Genomic DNA, 5,632 nt, shown 5'->3' on the forward strand with positions numbered 1-5,632 from the left:
ACAGAGAGAGTGGTCGTCTGTGATCGACATCTTAAAACTGCACTTAGTGCACTTTTTAAATCCTGAAGGCCTAGGAGCCTGTGACATTATGGCAATCCAAACACAGAAAACTAGCCAAGAAGAAACACAAGAAACACACTGACTAACACTATAGAATTTTCCTTGCTCTCTCTTCTTCTTCTTTACTTTCCTGTCCTTTTAATAAGGACTAACACAACACCAAAGGAAGTAGATCCAATAACCTGAAAATAACAGGAATTAGCCAACAACGAACTGACAGGGGAAGGCCCTTCAACTCCGATGGGACCTCTAGTCTGTCAAAACACAGTCACTACACAATATTTTACCAAGTGAAAAAACTCATTCAAGCACAAAAACCACTAGATAGCTGTTAAAACAGCTTTTTGTTGAATTTTAAAGAAAATCCTGACAGAAAGTTAGTGAAAAAAACACTACTTAGCTCAGCCAAGCTCGAGACCACGTCTTCGCTTGTTAGCGGCAAACGAGATCTGGGGGACTGGTAGTGGTGCATCCCGGGATATAGTAAGCTCAGCCAATACGAGACTTCGCTCTTTGGCATAAGCGTGCCGAGTCGGAGCCGAGGGATCGGCTCCGAACCCATCAGTCAGAATGTAGGTGAGATAGGATCACATAACATCACAAGGTTTATATACCATGGCATGACAGGTTCTGAAAGCGGAGGGCGAAGTAACCAGGTGCCTTTCAAGAAGGCCTTACAAAGTTTATGGCCCATAAGAGAAGGCTCGTAAGATGTATGAAAGTTGGAAATTGCATTCAGCTGCACCTTAATGGAAGCAGGCTTGGAGCCCTGTCGGAAAAGCATTGCTAAAAAGTCTAAGACCGACAGAATTGGGGCTGTGAAGGGGTCCAAACCTTGGGCCTGAGCCCAAATGGAGAATCTCTTCCACTTGCTGGAATAAATCCTTCTGGTGGAAGACTTATGAGACGAAGACAAGATGTGTACCACCTCAGATGAAAAGGAATGTCGTCTAACTAGTGATGGAAGTGGAGCAGCCAGGCAGTCAACCTGAGGGTTCGCAGGGAGGGGTGGAGCTGTCCTGACATATGAATCAGTAGGTCTGGTACTGGGCCCAGAGTCCAAGGGCCGTCCACTGCGTACTGCTGAAGAAAGGGGAACCATACTTGTCGAGGCCAGTGTGGAGCAATTAGAATCATCCTGCTTCCCAAGGATATGGCTTTCTGAATCACTCTTGGTAACAGAGGAAACGGAGGGAAAGCATAGATCAGACCAGGGGGGGCCAACTGTGGACTAGAGCATCCCTGGGTGAATCCCCCTGTGGGGGGATCAGTGTAAAGTACTTGCTGTATTTGGCATTGAGAGGGCTGGCGAAGAGATCGCAGCAAGGCTGACCCCACCTTTTGAAAATTTGAACCGCCACTCGGTCGTTCAGGGACCACTCGTAAGGCATCAGAATAGCTCTGCAAAGCCTGTCCGCTATCACGTTGTTCTTTCCCGGAATGTGCGTTGCCACTAAAAACCGTTGGGAAGACACTGCCCAATGCCACACTCGCATGGCCTCTTTGCAGAGGGGATAAGACTTGGTTCCCCCCTGCTTGTTCAGGTACCACACCACGGACATGTTGTCCGAGTGAATTGCAATTGTTCCCCGAGGAAGAGAGCTTTGGAGTGCCCACAACAATAGTAACACCACTCTCATCTCTAGAACATTGATGTGCAGATGTACCTCATGATCTTGCCACGTGCCTTGGACCGTCCTGCCAAGATAATGCCCCCCCCCCCTATCTGGGAGGCGCCCGTGGTCACTGTGGCCACTGGGGATGTAGGAATCAAGCTCCTCCCTTTGTCCAGATTGGTGGAGCGTAGCCACCAGCGGAGGTCCTGTTTGCACTGTTCTGTGAGAAGTATCAAGTGGGAAAGAGGAAGTTTCTGAAAGGACCATTGGGCCAAAAGGAGCCACTGTAGGATCCGCATGTGTAACCTGGCTAGAGGCACCAGCATGATGGTGGCAGCCATGAATCCCAGGAGCTGGAGAACTAACCTGGCCTGAACTCACTTGAGGGGCAACAATGTGTGAATCTGAGACTGCAGCACTCTTATTCTCTCTTGTGGCAGAAAGGCCCGCATTTGAATAGAGTCTAGCTCGTCGCCTATAAAAACAACACGCTGTGAGGGCAGCAAGGCAGACCTTTCCCAGTTCAAGGTAATTCCTAGTTGGTGACAAAGTGTAATGGTAGCCTCCCTGGCTTGAATAAGGAGATGCCTGGTGGGGGCGGTGAGAAGCCCGTTGTCCAGATATGGAAACACCTGGAATCCCCGACGTCTCAGGTGAGCCGTCACCACTGCCAAACACTTGGTAAACACCCTGGTGGCTGTGGTGAGACCAAAGGGCAGGGCACGAAACTGGAAGTGACTGGCTCCCAGCCAGAAGCGTAAATGAGTCCTGGATGCCTTGTCCATCTTGATGTGGTAGTAGGCATCCTTGAGATCGATGGAGCACATCCATACTCCTTTTTCCAGCAAGGGAAAAATGGACTGAAGAGTGACCATTCGGAACTTGGACTTTAGAACATAGTGATTCAATCGGCTGAGATATAGAATGGGCCTCAGGTCCCCTGTTCTTTTCAGGACCAAAAAGAGTCTTGAGTAAGTTTCTGATCCGATATGGTCTGAGGGGACTGGTTGGATGACTCCTTTTTCTAGCAGCTTTGAAACTTCTAGTGCTGCTTGATCCTGTTGACTGGGTGGAATGTCTGGGAGTCTTTTGACTGGAGGAGGTGTTGATAAAAAGGGGATGGTGTACCTCCGGTAACTATTTGAAGCACCCAACGATCCTGGGTGATGCTTTCCCAGGCTTCTGGATGCAAAGAAATTCGGCCCCCGACTGGCTCTGGAACAGCACAATCAGGCAACGCCTCAGGAACGCTGAAAGGAAGACCCGCAAAAGGAATCGCGGTCTCCCGAGTTGCGGGGGGGGGGGGCCTCCTCTGCCTCTAGGACGGTGTCTTCCAGAATAATTTCCCCCTCCTCTGCCTCTGGAGGGGGACTCACCTTGAGCAGCAGGGAAAGACCTCTGTGACTTCTTGAACCACATTTTCCCTCCTCTCTCAGCCTTGGGGTAAGGCCTAGAAGGAAAAGAGAAACGGGCCCCTACGGCAGATAGGGTCTTCCCCTCCTGTTCGGATCTTGTGAGGGTGTCTTTCACTTTGGTCCTGAAGAGTGAGGACCCATCAAAGGGGGTGCCAGTGAAGGAAGACTTAAAGGCCTCAGCGAAATGACACAGGTGCATCCAGGCTTGCCTTCTGAGAGCTAGACCTGAGCTAGCTGCCCTACTCACCCCTTCAGCTGCATAGGATATGAGCCTCATGGACGAGTTGACAATGGAACCAAGGGTAGACAACTGGGCGTTAACAGTCTGCGCTACCGCCTCAGGCATGTTACCCGTCAGAGTGTCTCCTAGCTCCTTAAGGAGATCTCTCTGGAGCCGAGTAAAATGACAAAGATAATTCAACGACCGCAATGTAAAGGCCGCTGAAGACAGGGTATGCTTCCCGTACCGGTCCATACTCCTGGACTCCTTGTTAGGAGGATGGACGGAAGAGGAAGCCTCTGCAACTTCTTGCTGAGTGGCTGCCGCCACCACCAAGGCATCTATGGAAACCCCTTTGGTCAGGAACTCTTTCCCCGGGGGAGCAGAAAGAAACTTATTTGGACGTCTGGGCACCATTTCCATGGAATCAGGGGTCTCCCACACCCTTCGACAAATCAAATCCAGGAGTTCATTGAAGGATGGAGACACCCAGGAGGCGGAGGGTTGAACTCCGAAGGCCTTGAGGAATACCGACTCCTCCTCAGAGGGGGTCTTGGAAGGCCAGTCGCCTCTCTGCCTCAAAATCTCCAGGATGTCGGAGAAAGAGACATCATCGGAGGATGACTTAGGGGATCCCTCAGACTCCTCGAGGTTGGTATCGGAAGTGAGGGACTCATCCTGGGAGTCTATGTGCTTCCTCTTGCACAACTTCTTTCTAGGGGGCTCCTCAGGCACCGACCCTGAGGGGCCCTCAGAAAGTTGGGGACCGCTCATGGGGGTATCCTCAGACTTTCGGGCTCCACCATCCATGGACAGGGGTGTGTCAGAGGCTCTAGCCAGGGTGTAGGGGGAAGGAGTGACCGATCTGGGTGATGTAACTGACGATCTGGCCAGTGCGCTCCTCATGGCCTTGAAGGCAGATCCCCCCGAATCCGAGGACTGACCCGTCTCAGACCACAACCGGAGTCAGGGTTCCCCGAGCCAAAGCACCGAGAGGGAGACTTGGAACTGACAAGAGTCCCAAGGTATCCCCCTCGGGTCCGACTGAGGAAACCCGAGTACCGAAACCAGAGGACGGAACCGACATAGTTGGAGCCGATGTCGGCTCCGATAAACTCACAAGGGGTATCGGAGCCGACACAATAACATCACTCGACGTAAAGCACTCCAGCTCTGATGACACAGGGGTGCTCGGAGGAGGAATCATTGGTACAAGAATAGGGACTGGCTCCGGAGCCGACTGGGCTGGAGCCGAGAACAATTTTGCTAATACCGGCGACTGCAGGAGCCTCTGGACCACCCTATCCACATCCAAATCAGACAGCCTAGAGGATTAGGAGAAAATAGAGGGAGATTGGGATCTCCTACCCGGATACTCAGGCCTAACACAGGGTGACCGGCTCCGAATAGGTTCCAATAGTATCGGGGCCGAGGTCAACTCCAGTACAACGGATACCTCCTGCGGCCCCGAGGACAATGTAGCCGAGGAGGCAGTATCCACTTTCGAAACTTTCTCCGGGGGCTCCGAAGAGACAGATGGAGCCGGAGATCTTTTCTTGGCCTTGGAAGTCTTAGACTTAGTACTAGAAGAAGAGTCTAAGGACTCCTCAAAAGAAGGTTTAACCAGGCCCTTCAAAATCAACTTATTTTTTCTTTCCTGCAGTACCCTTGGGCTAAAAGCGTGGCAAAAACTGCAGGACTCTTGCAGGTGAATAGCACCAAGACAATAAACACAGAGAGAATGCCCATCTGTGATGGACATCTTGTAGCCACATTTAGAGCATTTCTTAAACCCAGAGGGTTTATGCTCTTTCTGCTCTTTAGACATAATAGTACACTGCACCCACTAAACCAACAACTACAGACATGAGAGGAAGGCGGGAAAACCAAACCAAGAACAACCAAAGAAACTCTAATTTAAAAGTTTCTTTGGTGCAGCAAGGAATCTAACTACCGACCTACAAAAACACAATTTTTCACAAAAAAAAAACACACCGGAGAGGACTAGGTCCTCTAATTTAAACAGGCCTAGCCAACCAAAGGAGGGATACCACAAAAAAAACCCCACAACTCGCTCACACAGTACATCCACAAAGAAAACTAGCTATTAAAATAGCTTTTTACTAGAAACAGACTGCTAAATACGTATGAAAAGTATAGAAAGGGTACTTAGCCACAGCCAAGCGAGACCACGTCCTAACTCTACGAGCAGCAAACGAGATCTGGGGCTAGGGCGAGGTGCATCTTGGGATACCGGGTTAGCCCAGCCAATTAGAGAATTCGTGCTAGAAAATAAATTGGCCGAGTTGGAGCCGATTCTC

The sequence above is a fragment of the Protopterus annectens genome, chromosome 12.part0 (genome assembly GCF_019279795.1).
Source record: "Protopterus annectens isolate FY-2018-M chromosome 12.part0, PAN1.0, whole genome shotgun sequence".
NCBI classification, from domain to species: Eukaryota; Metazoa; Chordata; order Ceratodontiformes; family Protopteridae; genus Protopterus; species Protopterus annectens.